Source organism: Petaurus breviceps, unplaced genomic scaffold, assembly GCF_028583685.1.
Source record: "Petaurus breviceps papuanus isolate PSGF00001 unplaced genomic scaffold, PetGlider_PUasm1.0 90740, whole genome shotgun sequence".
Classification (NCBI taxonomy): Eukaryota; Metazoa; Chordata; class Mammalia; order Diprotodontia; family Petauridae; genus Petaurus; species Petaurus breviceps.
The window spans coordinates 2,315,373-2,333,991 of record NW_027187330.1 but is presented as its reverse complement, the minus strand read 5'-3'; the positions used below and the strand labels follow the sequence as shown (position 1 = coordinate 2,333,991).

The window sequence follows — 18,619 nt, the reverse complement described above, 5'->3', positions numbered from 1 at the left end:
TGGAGCCTAGTAGGGCACTGGGAGCCTGTGGTTCAGCGAGATAATGATGGTAAGGGCAGTGGTGAGACATCACTAATGAATGGTGTCTGGTGGAGCTGCAGAAGCTGGAGGAGGGCCTTAAGAGTGACTTCCCAATTCTGCCTGGAGTTGGCCCCTGAGAGAATGATGATGGGGAAACAGCTGGATAAACTGGAACAGTAACCACACACCTGAGCACATATGTGGGGAGTCTGACAAGGGAGCTGGGAGCAATACTCCAGCCTGCCACGAAGTGAGAGAACGGGGTCAGGCGGAAAGGCTCTAACGCTTAGGGGAAGGGCTTTCATCCTAATCCTAAAAATCACAGTAGTCTTTTCAGAAAATAATGCGATCAAAACACTTTGGGCTAGAGCCTGGCCTGACTATGAAGGAGGGACAACATCCAAAAAATCAACCCCACTCAACCAGCATTGTTATCTATCAGGACAAAGTCACAGCTCACCATGCCAGGAAATCATTCCTATTTATATCTGTAACGCTCCCTTGGCCCCCAATCTACACTGTTACCAAGTACCATCCCCAGGATACTCCATGCTCCTGGGATATGGCTGTGACCACAACACTTCCTCACCATAAAAGCAACGGAGATCAATTTTCCTTAAGGGCAGTCAGTATATGGCAAACCTGAGCCTAATTCTAGCTACATTATTTATATGCCCCCTTGCTGTTCTGTATTCATAAACCCCAAACCCAATGGAGAACCACTTATTCACTAAAACAGTGCCTCAAACTCCCCCAAATGCAGGGGGAAAAAAATCTGTCCTGCTCCCCCAAAGTCCATGGTACAGAGTGCTGGGAGCCTACCACAGGAAGAGATACACTCGAAGAAAGAGGCATCCCGGGCTGCAGGAGGTCATTTCAACACCATACATGAATTCATTCCTGATGCCCTCAGCTGCTAGTCCCCTTCCTCTCAAGCTTCCTTGGGACCACTCATTCCCTTTATACTTACACATATGCTTGCTGTCTTCCCCATTAGAATGTAAGCCTTCTTCCCTGGGAGCAAGAATTTTCTGATTCACTACACTTGTATCCTCAGTGTCTGGTACATGATCCCTCCCTGAAAGGCCTGAAGGTGCTTAACATCCTCAAGGAAACAGTATTTATAGCTTAGAGAACTGGTCCTGGATGATGCAGTAAATATTAGCACAGAAAGCTAATTTCCCAACCCTTCTCAGGCTGCTCTGCCTCTGGACAAAGAGAAGGACTGATATGCGTGATCATAGGTCTGGGCAGGGAATGTCACCTGCACGTCTTCCCCTCCTCCAATGTTTCACACTCACAGGGCTAAGATGACAAAGGTCCAGAATCGCACAGGGAGAGGGCACAAAAGGGAACTCTGGCACTTGGTTGGGAGAGACCTAACAGGCTTCACCAGAACAATGAGCCAGGTCAGGTTAGGGGGGGAAGGAAAGCTTAGAAAAAGTGGGGAAAACCCAAGGATAGACAGTGACCACAGAATGTCTGAGATGGAAGGGTCCCAGGGATTACTCAGTTCAACTGGTGCCTAACCAGGAATCTCATTTACCTCTCCTCACCTGGCAGGGGGAAGCTCTGAGGCCGCTCCTTCCATCCAGAGAGTGACTGCAGGAACAATGTCGGTGCCCTGCCCTGGAGGGCCAAGCAGAAATAGCTTAATCCTTCTACATGGCAGCCTTTCCAATTACTTCACTAAAGACAGCATGTGTCCTCCAAATTCTCCCTTCTCGAGGCTAAACATTCCTATTTCTGTCCACAGTTCTTCACATTGAATAATGATGCCTTTTCACCATCTCGTCACCCTGCTCCGGACAATCCCCAGGTTAAGAAACGTCTTTCCTAAAATGGGATTCCTACAACTGTACACGGCATTTCAGAGGTGGTCTCAGCAGAAATCTCTGCTCTGGAAACTCTTCCTCTCTAGCTAGTCTTTGGTTATATTAGCTTTTCTGCCATCCACCCTGAACTGACTGGGCCTGCAATCTACCAAAAGCCAGAGGCCCTTTGCAAGCAAATTTATACCACTGTCTCCTTTAATGTGTACCTTTGAAGCTATTTTTAAAAAAGTGTGGAATACTTTCATTCATTTTAATCTTTCAGTGTATTAAGTCACTGCCTTGACTATTAAATTATGATGACAATATAACTAACATTTATATGGTGATTTAAAATTTGCAAAGCACTTTTCATACAGTCTCTCACATAAACATCACACAATTCTATGAAGCAGAGATTACTGGCATTATGATTACCCCCACTGAAGAAACAGGTCCAGCGAGTGACTTACCTATGGTTACAGAGCTTAGTGTCAGAGGTGGCATATGAATCAAGCCTTCCTGGTTCCAAGTCCAACACTGTACCCACACCATGCTGCTTCTCAGATTAAAATACATACATATATATATGAAATTGAGTAAAATGTTAAATTTCAATTAGAGACTAGTGAAAATAAAGATGATAAAGTTCTTGGTAGTTACAAGTATTATCTTTCCACATAGGAATGTAAACAGTTTAATTTTATTAAATCCCTTATGACTTCTCCTTCATGCTTACCTTTTTATGCTTCTCCTGAGTTTCATATCTGAAAGTCAGATTTTCTATTCAGCTCTCTGGTCTTTTCATTGAGAGTGCTTGAAAATCCTTTCTTTCATTAAATGAGTATTTTTTTCCCCCTAAAGGATTATACTTAATGTCTTGGGCAGGTTATTCTTGGTTGTAATCACAGATCTTTTGTCTTCCAGAATATAATAATTCAAGCCCTTTGCTCCTTTAATATGGTAGCTGCTAAATCTTGTGTGATCCTGACTGTGGTCCCACAGTATTTGAATTGTTTCTTTCTGGCTGCTTGCAATATTTTCTCCTTGACCTGAAAGCTCTGGAATTTGTTTAGAATATTCCTGGGAGTTTTCATTTTGGGATTTCTTTCAGGAGGTGACTGGTGGATTCTTTCAATTTCTCTTTTACCTTCCAATTCTAGGATATTGAGAATTTTCCTTGATAATTTCTCGAAATAAGTTGACTATGAAGGGATGATTTCAAAAAATAGGTGAGAAAGAGAAAGGTACTGGGAGAAAGGGGAAGAGAGAGGAAGAATGGGAAAAATTATCTTATATAAGAGTTGTAAAAGGAAGAGCTTTTATAGCGGAGGGGAAAACGAGATGTCTGGCAATGCTTGAACCTTACTCCCACCAGAATTGGCTCCAAGAAGGAATGACACACACACTCAGTTGAGTATAAAAATGTGTCTTACTCTATAGTGAAGTAGGAGAGGAAGGTAATAAAAGGGGTGGTGGGTGGGGAAGGAGGGAAAGGGGGGAGAGGAAAAAATAGGATGGAGGGAAATACAACTGTGAATTGTGAATGGGATGAACTCATCCATAAAACAAGTAGATAACAGAAAGGAATAGAAACCAGAATCCAACAATATGTTGTTTACAAGAAAGAAACTTGAAACAGAGATAGACACAGAATAAAACTAAGAGACTAGAGCAGCCTCTATTATGCTTTAGTTGAGAGTAAAAAAATAAAAGTATAGGTAGCAAACATGATCTCAAACAAAGCAAAAGCAAAAATTGACCTAATTAAAAGGTATAAGCAGGGAAACTACATTTTACTAAAAAATATATCATAATCAAGCAATATCAATAATAAACACACATGTACCAAATGGCATAGCATCCAAATTTTTAAAGAAAAAATTCAAGGAGTTACAGGAGGAAATAGACAGTAAAACTACACTAGCAGGGCCCTCAGCTTTCAGAACTACATAAATCTGACAACAACAACAAAAAACAAGAATTAAGAAAATTAATAGAATTTTAGAAAAGTTAGACATGACCGACCTCTGTGTACACGGCACCTTCACAAAAACTGACCATATTAGAGCATTAACCTCACAAACAAATGCAGAAAAGTAGATATTAAACTTATCTTTTTCAGACCATAATGCAATAAAAATGACATTCAATAAAGGGCCATGGAAACACAGATTAAAAATTAACTGGAAACTAAATAATCCAATCCCAAAGAAAGAGTAGGAACAACATCACAGAAGCAATAAATAATTTCATTAAAGAGAATAACAACAATGAGACAACATACCAAAATTTATGAGATGCAGACAAAGCAGTATTTAGGAGAACAATTATAACTCCAAATGCTTACATCAATAAAATAGAGAAAGAGTAGATCAATGAATTATGTGTTCAAGTTTAAAAAAAAAAACTAGAAAAAGAACAAATTAAAAATCCCCAATCAAACACCAAACTGAAAAATCAAAGGAAAGATAAATGAAACTGAAAGAAAACCACTGAACTCATAAATCAAACTAGGAGCTAGTTTTATGTGGGGAAAAAAAAAACCAATAAAATAAACCACTGGTTAATTTTATTTAAAAAAAAAAAAAAAGAAAACCAAATTACCAGTATCAAAAATGAAAACAGTAAATTCACCACTAATGAAGATGAAATTAAAGCAATTATTAGTAGTGATTTTGCCCAATTATATGCCAATAAGTCTAACAATCAAAGCAAAATGAATATTTGCAAAAATACAAATTGCCCCAGATTAAAAGAGATAAAATACTTAAATAACCCTACCTAAGAAAAAAAAATTGAACAAGTAATCAATGTGCTCCCTAAGAAAAAAAATCACCAGGACTCAATGGAAAAACCTAGGAAGACTTTTATTCAGTGATTGATTCAAGACGATTCTGAAGGAATTAGGATGAAAAACTGCTATCCACCTCTAGAAAGAACTGATGGGAGTCTGAATGTAGATCAAAGCATACTTTTTTTACTTTATTTTTCTTGGGGGTAGGGGGTTTTGATCTGTATTTTCTTCTGTAACAGTTAATATGGAAATATGTTTTGCATGAATTCACATGTATAATCTATATCAAACTGCTTAACATCTTAAGTAAGGGGAAAGAAAGGAGGGAGGGAAAGAATTTGGAACTCAAATTTTTTTTTAAATGTTGAAAAAATTTCACATGCCACTGAGAAATATTTAATGAAATAAGTAAAAAATATGTTGGGAGGGAAGGGGGAAGAAAGATGCAGGAGGAGATGTAGAGATGAGAGATGCAGAGAGAGAGAGAGAGAGAGAGAGAGAGAGAGAGAGAGAGAGAGAGATTTACTTTAACAGAGTTAAAACAGTAAGGTGTCAGCACTTTTCAGAAGTTGAAAGGACTTTCTGAGAATAGCAATCCCTACGTACTGCTAACCTGAATCTCAGATCAGGGAAACTTGTCACTTTTGCCCTGTTAACAAAGCTGAGAAGCAAAAGACTACATTTCCTTTTATTCTAAAGATCTAGCATCTGGACAAGACCAGACCCAGCAGCTGGCAGTGCCAGGTTCAACATGCCAAGGTCAAAGGAACTGCAGACAGGTTGGCATAGCTTCAAACACCTAAGGTTCCTGTCCTACATGGTGACAAAGGGCCACAAGTGCTTTGTCCCAGAGAGATAACTTTCCAGCAGGCTAACTTCATTTAGTTCACAGAGAGAAGAGGAGAAAAAGGAGACTGATTCCAACTGGAAGAATATTTTAACCTATAATAAGTTGGAAAAGACAAATGATAAATGTCATATTGCATAGTTAGGGATGCAGCATGAGAAGAAAAATTTCCTGTACTGTTGTGGGGAGCTAATTCCTGGAGTTCCAAACACAGCCTTGTCTTGTACAAACATGGGCATTCACAGGATCCCAGTCTGAAGGAACTTTGGAGACCATCTAATCCAACTTCCTGGCTTTAATGTTAGGGAAACTTTCAAAAGAGGTTAAGCAAAATTTTCGAGGTCACAGAGGAAGAGTTCGGATGACAAAGTCAGGATCCAAAAAAGATCTTAACAGCCTAGAACGAACAGTGGGCCACGTCTACTAAGAAAAAATGTTAGAAAGATAGATACAAAACCCTGTACTTGCATTTCAAAGACAACTTCACCAATACAACTTGGAAGGAGGGTGACTAGACAGAATGCTTGTGAAAGGGGACTGGGGATTTTAGTGGGCTAAAATTTTAGCTCAACAAGTCAACAGACCAGCAACACAGCACCCCAAAAGCTAATACAATCCTAAACTGCATTAGGAAAGGGAGAGTCTAAAACACAGGAAATGATCTTCTCAAAGTTTTCTTCCCCAGTCTCATCACAACTATAGCAGCATTCAGTTCTGGGCACCACAATTTAGGAAGAACACTGGCACACCCAAGGGTACCCAAGCTATGCCAGAAGGTGACTAGAATAGTGAAACTGCAGCCTCCAGGCCATATGTGGCCCTCTAGGTCCCAAGGGCAGGCCTTCGACTGAATCCAAACTTCAAAGAACAAATCCCCTTAAATGAAAGGATCTGTTCTGTAAAACTAGGACTCAGTCAAAAGGCTGCACCCAAGGCCCTAAAAGGGTGGTCCGGAGGCCTCCAGTTCCCCACCCATGCTCTAGAGCAAGACAGACAAGGATCTGCCAAATGAACTGGGGAGAGCAGGCAGAAGACGTGGGGAAAGGGGCAGAACTGGGAGTAGTGCATAGATGCTACAAGGAGGCCCATTTCAGCTGGATAAAAAGAAAACATTTCTGCCATTTGCTGTTGTTCAGTCAGTCAGCTGGGTCCAACTCTTCATGATTCTGTGGACCACAGCATGCCAATACTGCCCATGGGGAGGGTTTTCTTTGCACAGATTCTAGAGTGGTTTGTCATTTCCTTCTTCAGTGGATTAAGGCAAACAGAGGTTAGGTGACTTGCCCAGGGTCACACAGCTAGTGAGTGTCTGAGACTGCATTTGACCTCAGGTCTTCCTGACTCCAGGCCCAGTACTCCGTGCACTTAGCTGCATAGCTTCTTCCTAACTGCTGCTCTAGCATAAAAGCAGAATAAGCTGTCTCATAAATGGCAACTCACTACCAAGTGAGTGGATGGTCATTTGTGGGAAATGTGGAAGAGAATTCATCAGGTGTGGATTGTAGATGGCCTCCCAGGTCCCTCAGAAGCATCTAGTCCGACGCTGTCGTTCTGCAGATGAGAAACTGAGGCCAGAGAGACTTCTTGCGCAATTTGGGCTGGTGAGCACCTCATGGCTCTGTTTACAAGTATCTGTGCCATTCATTAGTAATGCTAAGCCCCGGCTTTCATCATAGTTGTGTAAGAAGGAAGCTGAGATACCAGAGTGACAACAGTTGATGTGTATTTTGCTTTTTAGTGTAACCAAGCACTTTCTTCACACCAATCCGGCAATGGAGGCGTGTGAGGAACAGTATTCCCATTTTAGAGATGAAGAGGAGCTGAAACTCAGAAGAGTGTAGGGAATTGTGCAGTCACCCCAGCTGTGGCTGTGGGGCTCACACCCAGGTCTGCTGGCTTCAATCCAGAGGGTTCTTTCTGCTGGGGTTGCAAAAAGCTATTTTGGTTGTCCCACCAGCGGGGCAAAGGTTCTGAGATGTGGCAGAGGGTGGGGTCAGGCATGGGGCACTGCAAGAATCTGGATATTTTGCACAAGTGGTTATAAGGGTAAGGCTGTCCCCATAATCAGTCACACCCCCTGGCAGGAACCTTTCCATTTTTTCTAAGTGAGTGATAAAAGGGGTCTTCTCATGGTCTTCTCCAACAGATTATAACACAGATTATCTTTGGAAGCTCTTCAAAGAACTTTTTCCACCTTATCTCTACAACTCCCCCCTGGGGTCCTAGGCAGGTCCAGGGTCTGAGACCTTTGGCTTCCAGAAGCAATTCAAGATGACAAGGCGTGAAGAGAGCTGTTTCTTCAAAAGAGGCATTTACTTGGAATGGATAACCTGGCTAGCAGCACATATGCCAGGTCACATCCTGCCCAAGCATACTCAGGTCACTCAGGATTCTTATCTCTACAGCTATTTCTTTACTTTAGCTCTTTCTAGATGGAGAAGAGAAAGCCCAGATGAAAGACAGTTAGTGGAACTCTAGGCTGAAGTGTTCAGTTTTTCTTGAATGGCACTGAGAATTTCTACAACTAAGAAGGTTCAAGAGGAGGCCTCCACAGATACCTACCCACTGCCACTTTCAATCTCTGCCACCTCTCTCTCAGTCCATCTGACACTGCCAAGACAAATAAACCTCAGCTTCTCAAGGTGAGGTGTCCTCTGGGGTTTTTTGTTCTGTAGGGCTCAAGTCTTTCCACATTTCCTCTCTCTCCTATGCCTTGCTCACCTCCTGGGTACAGCCATCTCCTCTCCCCTGGGATGAGTGCCAGAGTCACTGCCTTAGCTTGTAAACAGCTTCAGGCCACCTGGAGCGGTAAGAAGTGCTGCTCCTCGATGGGGCAGTGCCTGCTGAGACCTCCTATTCAAGCAGCATGCCAGAGTAAGAACCCTGTGAGAGGTGCAGTTACAAAGAGGACCTGTGCGATTCCCCAGGATCCACATTTCTCAAATGAGTATTTTCTTCCTCACCCCTTAGCAACTGGCCAAGGCTAATGAATGTCCTTTGACCGTCACGCTGGAGGTATTTCATGGACACATCCCACTAAATTTTTACTTCCACGTACTCAGTCACTCACCTAGGCACTTTAACCAAAAACAACCAAAGTGCTTAGTATCTGTTAAGTGAATTTCAATGGGTTTCAGGTGGATAGAAGGTAGTGAAGAAGCAGGCGACAGTGCCTTAGGGCCTGCGGGAATGGTCAACATCATCACCTGGTAAGACCTGCCTTACCTGGCCGGAGGCCCATCAGATCTCTACCTGCTCGGCTTGGTAGGGAGTCTGGCTTCCTAACAACTGCCAGCACTTCTCTGAGGCTCTTTTGGGCCTCAGAGCTGAGCTAGGCACGGTGCTTCCCATGTTATAGGACCGGGACATCAGATGCCTGGGTACTGCTGACAACCCTCCCACTGACAACGTTTAATCTCAGGGAAATCCTTCTACTTCCACAGTGTCAGTTTCCTCATCTGTAAAAAAATGGGGGAGGAGCACATGGGAAGATGAAAAAATTATATGGAGACAGAGACACGGGTGTTTTTTCTGGACTCCCTTTTAGCTGGAGGGCGGTTTCTAAGCTTAGGCAGTGGGGCTTGTGATGATTTCATCTTTCATAGGAGGAAAGGAGTCAGAAGTGCTGCTTGGGGGCAGGGCACAAGGAGTAAGCGTTAGTGACCCCAGAAACCTCCATTTCCTCTGGAGATGTCCGAGGGCTCTGGAGAGGAACTTGGAGGAATTAAAGAATGAAGGGATATCATCAGGGAAAATAGGAGAACACTAGGAGACTTTCTTAAGACGACATGGTGAGATCTCAGACAGCTGGTCCCCAAACAGATTAAAAAATGGGAAATGTTTAAAATATCTAAAAATACAACGTGGATAATGTTCATTTGTAATTTCCTAATTAACATGTGGTCTGCAGGGATCCATTTCTCTTAGAGTTTGGCACCACTGATGCCAGAGATAGCATGCTAGACATGGGAGTCCAGAAGACCAGGATTCAAGTCCCACCTTCCGTACACCCACGGAGTTTCCCCAGCAAATTACCCTCTGGTGCCTCCATTTCCTCATCTGTAAAAGTGGGGTTTCTAAGGCCCTTCCAGCTCTCAATCTAGGACCCTATGGTCCTCTTTATGTGGACAGAAGATAAGGTCAGGCTCCAGCACACTGAATGGGCCTGATGGGGTAGACAAAAGTTGAATAAAACAAGCAGGCATGGAGAGTTTTCCATGTGGATCACTGAAGCAAATCTCCAAGCTAATGAGATCTCAGAGCTGAGTATCTGAGAGTACTTCTCTGCCAAGAGTACTGGTTTCCTTTGTACTTGCTGGAAAGGAAAGGACCAAAATGACTAGCAGAATGCTGACTGACCCAAGATAGGGAAGGAGACAGTAAGAGAGGATCTAGTTGCCCTTGCTGAATTCCAGCCACCATGCGCATCCTTGGGTACTGAAAGAACTGGCAGATGAGACAAAGACAGTGAGGCTGCTGCACAGGTCTGGAAAGGGGAAGGAATTTATTAGCTTTAAGTTTAGGAAACAGAAAAGGACAGTTTTCAAACTCCAGGCCTGTGAGCCTAACTCCAGTTCCTGGGAAAGTTATTGAACCATTCAAGAAAGAGAGGGCTACTAAGCATCTAGACAATGAAACGTTGATAAGAGCCCTGACTTTGCCAGGAACAGGTTAAGGGCCAAGCTAACCTCATTTTCTTGTCTGATAGGGTTACTAGACTAGTAGATCAGGAGACCACTATAGAAAGAGTATTTCACAAAATACTTCATACAAACTATTTCCCTGGAAAAATGGCAACATATGCACCATAATATAATCATAAGGATTCAGAACTGGCTGAATGACTGGATCAGTTAATAGGCCAATGTCAGCTTAGCATCATCAGTTCTCCAGAGTAAAGCAGAAGGATTTGTTTGGCTTTGTGCTAGTTAATATTTTTATCAATGACTTGGATAAGGGCATAGATAGCACAACTACTCAAGTTTGCTGATAGTGCAAAGCTGGGAGGGGGGTAGCTAACACAAGGTAGGTCCTAACAGAGCCAGGATCCAAGAAGACCCTGAGGGGTGGAGAATTAAGATTAAATGAAACAAAGGAGATGAAATACAATTCCAATAAATGAAAAATACAACATGTGAGTTAAAAAAAAATGTAGGTACTGGATGAGGAAGGTGTGGTTATGAGCAGCTTGTCTGAAAAAGATCTAGAGGGCTTAATGGACTGCAAATTCCCTGAGTCCATGTGACGGAGCAGGCAGAAAAGGAAATAATGGTCCTGTTATATGACATAGCTTGCTACTCTGCTGTACTCTGTCCTAGGCACCACAGTTTAAGAAGGACTCTGGGGCACTACACTAAAGAATCACCATTAAGCTGGACAGTGTCCAGGAGTGCCACCAGGATAGTGAAGTCCATGAGGGGCTGCTGAAGGAAATGGGGAGATACAGGGGGAACATGAGAGGTATCTTTAGGCATCTGAACGGCTATCAAATGGAAGAGAGATTTGTTCTATTCAGCTCCAAAGTAGAAGATGCCAAAAGGCAAACTTAGGCTTGAAAGAAAAACTTCACAGAATCACCAAATTTGAGAGTTGGAAGGGACCTCAATAGTCATCCAGTCCAGAGTCTTCACAACGTCTTCACAAGAGAATCCCTGCTCCAACCTACCTGAGAACAGGTTGTCCAGCCTTAAAGGCTCCAAGGAGGGGAAATGAACCTGTTTCAAGGCAGCAAATACTTTTGCAAAGGCATGTTCTTCTTTCCAGCTCCCACCCACTGATGCTGGTTTAGCTCTCTGGGGCTACCAGAACCAAATCTAATCCTCCTTTAAGTAACAGCCCCTCAAAGACCTGAACAAAGTTCTCATGCACTCTCAAGTCTTCTTTTCCTAGACCAAATGTGCTCAGTCCCAGCGTGCCTTTATCTGAACACTTACCAATGTCCTTACACTGCTGTGCTCAACGCTCCAGATGAGATTTGATGAGTATAGTGTGACTATCACTTCCTTCTTCCTTAAAGTTATGCTTCAGCTCCTCAATGCAGCTAAAATCACATTTGTTTTTTTGGCTGCTGCACACAGCTGATTCATTAACCCTTCTATTAGAACTGTCCAAAGCGGAATGGCCTGCCTCAGGAGTTCAGTTATCAAGCACTTACTATATATGATAGGGCAACATTGTGCTAAGCAACAAAGCCTGACAAAAACAGTTCCTCCCCCTCAAAGAGCTCACAAGTAAAGAACCGGGTGCACATAAGCACCAAGATAGCTTCTCCCTTGATGCAGACTACAATCCAACCCTGCCTGACCATTGGTGTAATCTTGGCCACCTTTTCCTCCAAGTTCACCAACTTCTCTTCAGCTTCTATGTTGAGTTGAAGACTTCCTTTACACTGCTTTTCCTTTGCAATTCCTTGAAACCCATAATTACTGTCATTATTTCTTTCTCCTTTCACTTTGCCCTCCCATTTCCCATTAAGTCTTACAGTAATTACATTCATAATGAAAATGCAATTCCATTTATAAAGAGAGCCCTGGCGGAATGACATGCCAGATTGCTGCATGTACTGGACATGTAGAGCGTTCAAGGAAGGCTTGGCTGCCCCTCTTCTCAATCTCCTGGTATTTTGGAGTGAGAGGGCCCTCAGGGCTCAGCTAGTTTCTGATTCCTCAGTTTTTCAGATGAGCATTCCGAGGCTCAGGAAGGGGAAAAGGCCTACAGACCTCACACAGTTAATCAGCAGCAATGCTCAGGTCGCTTGACTTCAGTCCACAATAGGGTTACATTATTCAGAACAAGAATATCCTTGAGGAAAGGTCCCACAAAGCAAAATTACTGTTAAGCTTCCAGAGAATGGCTGAACATATTATGGTATATGAATGTAATAGAAAGTGACTGTGCCTGAAAAAATGAATAAAGAAGATTTCAGGGACTACCTCAGAGTGAATCAGGCAGTCAGGAAACACCTTGGCTAGGGGAGAAAACTTGGATGATGAAGCAGTGTGACATTAGGGTCAAAAAGGGATATCAATTTTATGCATCCAGCAATGGCGAGCTTTTGTGGGCTTGAGCATATGGGAAGTAGGACAAGAGCAGCTTTCAAAAATGGAAATAATGTGCATATAAGAGAGAGAAAAGGCTGGAGGCAGAGAATCATAGGAGACAGTGATAATAATCCCCAAGACAAAGGAGGTCTGGACAAGGACTGTGGCGGCGGCCAGGGGCAAATCAGAGAGAGGTTTTGACAGACTCATGACCAAAAGTATGCAAGTCAGTTTCTTCCCTAGTGAAACTTAATAATCTGTTTGGGAAAAAACAAGACATACATGAAATAGCTAAAGAAACAAAGATACATATAAGGGGGAAGGAGCCAAGACGGAGTAAAGGCAGGGACTCGCCTGAGCTGTACAAAATTCCCCTCCAAACAATGTTAAAATAACACCACAAAGCAAATTCTGGAGTGGCAGAACCAACAAAATGACAAGGTCAAACAATTTCCTAGTCCAAGACAATTTATAAACTCTACAGGAAAGGTCTGCCTCACTGGGGTGAAAATGGAGTGCAGTCCACAGGCCTCACCCTGGCAAGCCAGCAGCAGGCCTTAAGGGTGCCTGAATCGACAGCAGAGGCTTCCAGAGCTCTCAGCCCAAAGACTTGAAGACAGCTGGACAACTGGTCAGAAGGAGATCACTGGGGACCCTTTGCTGACACTGGGTACAGGTCTCTGCTGCACTGCCTGTATGTGGTTTCGGGTCCACTAGCGAGAGTGAGGACACTCATCACAGTTCCAGGGTGGAAATGAGGACTTGTGGTCATTCACACACCAGAGCGCAGACCAAGAAAGTGCAACCACAGCTCTCCTTAGATCATACCACCTTGGGAAGAACTGAAAACTTACACACCCTCTGAACTAGCTCTAAAGATAGCAGCACGAAAAACCCGAAACTTGGGACAGTGTCTCTGCCCCAGGGGCAGAGCCCAACTTTAACATTAAAAGTCAAGAAACAGAGATACAAAAAAGAAAATTATCCATTGCTAAATGGTAGAGGTTTCTCTTCTCTTCCCTTTCTTGAAAATCAAGGATACATTTGTATTGAAGAATTTTTAGTTCTCCAAGATCTTACTGAGATCATAAACAGCCGTCATATCAATCCATACTCTTATTCCCTTCCCCCCCTTTTTTGGGGGGGGAAGGGGAGGCAGGGCAATTGGGATTAAGTGACTTGCCCAAGGTCACACGGTTAGTTTTTATGTTAAGTGTCTGAGGCCACATTTGAACTCAGGTCCTCCTGACTCCAGGGCCAGTGCTCTATTCACTGCTCCACCTAGCCATCCCCATGCTCTTATCTCTTGAAGGATTTCTGGGCCTGGTGACCTTAACTGATCAAAGGGAACTAACTAGGTTTCTTCTAGGCATCTCTCTCTCTCCCTCCCTCCTTCCATCCCTCTCTCTTCCCCCCCATCTCTCTCTCTTTCTCTCCCTCCCTTCCTCCCTCCGTCTCTGTCTCCCTCTCTCTCTCTCTCCTTATTTACATAGGATTTATATTCCTTATCAAATATTTTCATTCCATCCTTAAGAGTCCAGAGATCAGGGTCCTTGGCAGATCAAAAAACAGATGACAAGAATAATAAGGGTAGTTCTGTTTCTCTTCACTAACAATTAAAAATGCCTCATCCACCTCATCAATCAATAAATGGGTAAGCATTTATTAAGTACTTATTATATAGGTGCTAGGCAATATGCTAGATACAAGAGAGACCTCTCTGCTCTCAAGACGCTGATATTCTACTACAGGAATACAAGGTAATAGATGGGAAGTGGCCCTTGAGCTGAGCCCTGAAAGGACATAGGGGCTCTAAAGGGGCAAAGGTGGGGAGGAAGAACAAGGGTCCAGAGAAAGAAGATGGAATGCTGGGTATGAGGAAAAGAAAATGCACCCTGGCCTGCCTGGAATGTGAATTACAGGAAGGCAGTGATGCTCCACAGGCTGGAATGTATTGGGAAGCACTTTATCTTAAAGGAAATGGGAGCGATGGAAGCTTCTTGACTCCTAGGCTTTGAATCCAGGTGAACTGGAAGAATGTGTCCCTACAGAAACAGGAGTCAAGATGAAAGGTGGATTTAGGAGAAAAGAACGAATCTTGTTTTGACATGCTGAGTCTAAGTTACTTATGCGACAGTCAAATAGAGATGTCTAATAGGCAGTTGGAGATGTGAGACTAACACTAGGAGAGACACTAGACAGACCTGAGTCGTGTGCCCAGAAATAGCTGAATACATGGGAACTGTAGGAACTCACTAAGAGAGTGACTGTAGAGAGAAACAAGGGTCCAGAATAAGCCCTGGAGCACACTTACACAGAGCAGACAAGATGGATGATAAACATGCCAAGGGCCAGAGAAGGATCAACCTGACAAGGAGAAAGAGAAACAGTTCAGAGAGCACTGAAAACCCAGAGAGGAGAGAGTGTCTGTGCAGGAGGGGGCCGGCAATGATGTGGGAGAGATCAGGAAAGATAGGGACCAAGAAAAAGCAACAAAGAGATCAGTGGTGACCTTAAAGAGAGCCAAGCCGTGGGGACTGAAGCCAGAATGCAAACATTGAGTAGAATAAAAAATTAAAAGAAATACAGTCAGAAGGGGACACAGAGAAATTCGGCTACCACCTTGTTAAATTAAATATACCCTTTAAAAAACAAACTATATAATCAACAAAAGTCTAAGATTTCATGTAATCTCCTTTGTTGTCTGCATACTGAAATGTTTCGAGTTTGTTGCTGACTATCCAGTTCATAACAGAAAAAGAAATCCCACACCCAGCAGGGCCAGTCCTTCTTTGGGTCTCTTTTACCCAACACATCTAAAGCCCCTTTTGTGTTTTCTTTAACATCTGATGTCAGTGCGGCTCATTCCGTGAACTTTAATAAGATAAATGCTTGAGTTCCCCAGCACTGAGCAGCAGGTTGAGAGAGAGTCCCGGACTTGAGAGTCAGATGACCTGGCCACTTTACCGCTTGTGTGACCTTGTTGAAAGTCATTTCATTTCTCTGGGCCTCGGTGTTCTCATCTGTAAAACGGGGATGAGGGCTGGACTAGACCCCCAGGCTCCGATGACTTGTCATTTATCCTTCTAGCTGCAAGCACTTCCATTTCTCCAGGGTCTTCACAAAATCCAAGTTGGTGGCTAAGATGCTGCTGATTCATTATCTGTCTTCTTTTTCCTCATTAGAATAGCTTCTCTTTGCTTTCAGAATTTCATTCTTGGGGGACAGTGCCCCTTCCCTGTTGGGCTGACTTCTTCCCCAGTAGGATTTCATGCCATGGAATCCTAAAAAAAATCTATTCCCTCAGCAAGTCTGGCTTTTCTCTCTCTCCCAACTCTAAGATGGGGCTGCCACTTCTCCTCGAGGCTGCCAGCATATCTATGTCCCCCACCAGTTCCTTTGTGGTCAGCATCAGGTCCCAAATCAGCTTTAATTTTCCTTCTGAAGGATGAAATGATCATTAAGGAAAGCATCAAGACTTGATTGACTGTTCTGCTTTTGGTCTTATTTTGTAACACCACACGATGGTAGGGCAACCCAAATCTTATAGGTTCAGATAATAGCAAGGGGGTGGAGCTTTGAGAGCCCTTATTAAGAAGTGCTTACTGCCCTTTCCCATTCCTTTCTTCATTTTCCTTGTTCCCAAGGATGTAATCATGAAGTTTTAAAATGGAAAGGGCCCAACGGTTAAACTGTCTCATCGAACCAGGAAATGGGCACAAAGGTAAAGGTCATCCAGTACTCAGTGGCACAGTCAGGTCTAGAACTTAAGGTTCCTGATTCCTGGACCAGTGTTCTCTCCTATTTAGCAGTCAAGCTCCCCACCCCCATTTTTGTTGTTCTTCTTCCCTTTTCCCAAGGCGATAACAGCAGGACAAACAAGCAGTCAGAGGAGTCAGTGGGGGAAGGGGATACAGAGGCATGTATATCTGAGCATGCCCACAATAGATGCTGACTCTACTGTGCAACATTGTGGATTTCAGGAGGACCAAGAAGGCCACCAAAAACCTTCCCAGGCTGGGAAACAGGAGGATTATGCTTCAGAATGAAATGCTTCTGAATCTGACTCAGTGGAAAAAGGTGGGGTTTGACACAATTTCCTTTAGAGCCCAACATCCAGCATCCCAGGTGTCTGTCACAGAGACTCTGAACTATCTTCACTACTACCACAGGAGTTCATGAACCAAGCAGCAGCCCTGGAGGCCCATACGTTTGTTGAGAAGGCATTCAAAACAATAGTCCCTACCCTACCCTTCTGGCCAAAAGTTACTTCTAAGGCAGTTTGATTCCTGGCAGATTTGGGTCAAACAACAAGATTATCATTTAATCTACTTTATATAAGCTAGTGGCCCAGTGGAAGGGTGGAACTCAATCATCCAATTCTTGGAGTGAGAAAAACACTTGCCTTGTGAGACCAGGTTAGGTAATGGAAGCAGGGAAGGAGGCCTGCAGATGAATGAACCGCATGCCTCTGCCTCGGGATTAGCCAGACAGCTGGGAAGGCAGAGAGGTCGGCAAAGGGATCTTGCCAGCTAAAAAGGGGGCCAGGCTGTATCAGCAAGGTCCTAGAGGAGGCCAGGGCTTTATACAGCAGCCTGTTCTGTGACAGAGAAAGATCTGACTGAGGCAATGAATGAATGAGCTGACCCACCTTTCCCAGGACCAGTCTGACAAGGGTTTCAGATCTGTAGGGCAAAACTGTGAGTCAGGCAGCAGTTGTTACATATACTTCATGGTGAGCAGGGCAACAGGTTGGTTCCCATTCTGCCACGTATTCTGTGGGCCCCCTCCTCATCCCCACCCTATGCTGAAGATAAGGACAGGATCACACAGTGAAACCCCATAAATGTCCCTGGATAGGGTTGCTGAAGGCAGATCCCAGCTGCTATCTGTTTGGAGCAGCCGCCTGTTCAGCCGGCATCCCTCTTTCCTTCTCCCCATCATAGGGATCCAAGAGGATAGCAACTGTCAGTGGATTGGGGAAAGGAGGTAGGAAGCTAGAACATAACAGGTATTTGCTTTCAGCATAACCCATCTGAAGGGAAAAGAAAAGAGGCAAAAAGAAGAGAAAGGGCAGGAGGTGGTAAGAGAAGGAGGAGGGAAAGGGAGTGGGAGAGCACAGGTGTACATGGCCCTGGTGGCTGTGCTCAGCAAAGCCCATGAAGACAACTTCAATTTCAGCTGTCACTCTATACGGATCAGAAATTGCTGAGCACATAGAAAGGGGATACTGGTTCTAGGGCTATGCTCCTTGGCATTTCAATGGTCAAAGGAGGACCCTCAGAAAGTGACAGTGCCCCACAACAACATGGCAACAGCTTGGCTTAACTCAGACAAAGTGATGGAAGGAAGGAAACAAGCTATTATTAAGCACCTACTATGTGCCAGGCACTGTGCCGAGTTCTTATTAACTCATCTGATCCTGATAACACTGCACAGAAGACAGTTTTTAAAATTTCTCTTGTACAGCTGAGAAAACAGAGTCTGGGTTTAAATGACTTGCCCAGGGTCACACAACTAGTAAGAGTCTGATATAGGAATAAGAATTTAGTCTTTGTGACCGGAGCCCATGGCTCTATCCATGGCACCACCGAGAAATCTCTGAGTGAGAGCTTGACTTTGGTAGGATGACTGCTCATGTATACCAGCTTTTCCACAATTACTGCTATTTGCTAAATGAATATCCCCAATCTGAAGTGGCCTCTCCTGCAACTTACCTCACAGCACTGCTGTATTCTTAAGTGCCTTTTTCCATTTTAGAGTTTGTCCACATCTCTTATTACCCCTACTTAGTGATAAGCTCCTTATGGGCCAGAACCATGCCCTCTGACCTCATCTACTGCTTTAATTGTGTTGATAGCCCCCCAATCCAGTTTCAATCTTATTATCCTTATTATCTTTGACTCTCCTTCATTCCTCCATATCCAATAAGCTGCCAAATCTTGTCAATTCTACTTGTGAACTCTCTCTTAAATCTGTCCAGTAAAGCAGAAGCTTCTTGAGATCTGAAGCTGTTTTTAGTTTTGCTTCTGTGTGCCTAGCTCCAAGCACAAGGGATGCCCAGCACAGGGCAGGAGTTTAATCAGTGTTTGATGGACTGGGC

The 18,619-nt window shown here is 43.7% G+C and overlaps 1 protein-coding gene across 5 annotated transcripts in view; it reads right to left on the bottom strand.

Annotated features, from left to right (window-relative positions):
• The window catches only part of UBTD1 (ubiquitin domain containing 1), a 52,597-nt gene that overhangs the window by 6,263 nt on the left and 27,715 nt on the right, over nt 1-18,619 (bottom strand). The window contains exon 1 of one of the 5 annotated variants that reach the window (XM_069067134.1): nt 1,578-1,597. The exons of 3 other annotated variants lie outside the window; for them this stretch is intronic. The gene's annotated coding sequence lies outside the window, so the exon portion shown is untranslated. Of the gene's footprint in view, nt 1-991; nt 1,155-1,577; nt 1,598-18,619 lie in introns of those variants that run through there. One more of the 5 variants, XM_069067135.1, reaches the window with a different exon arrangement.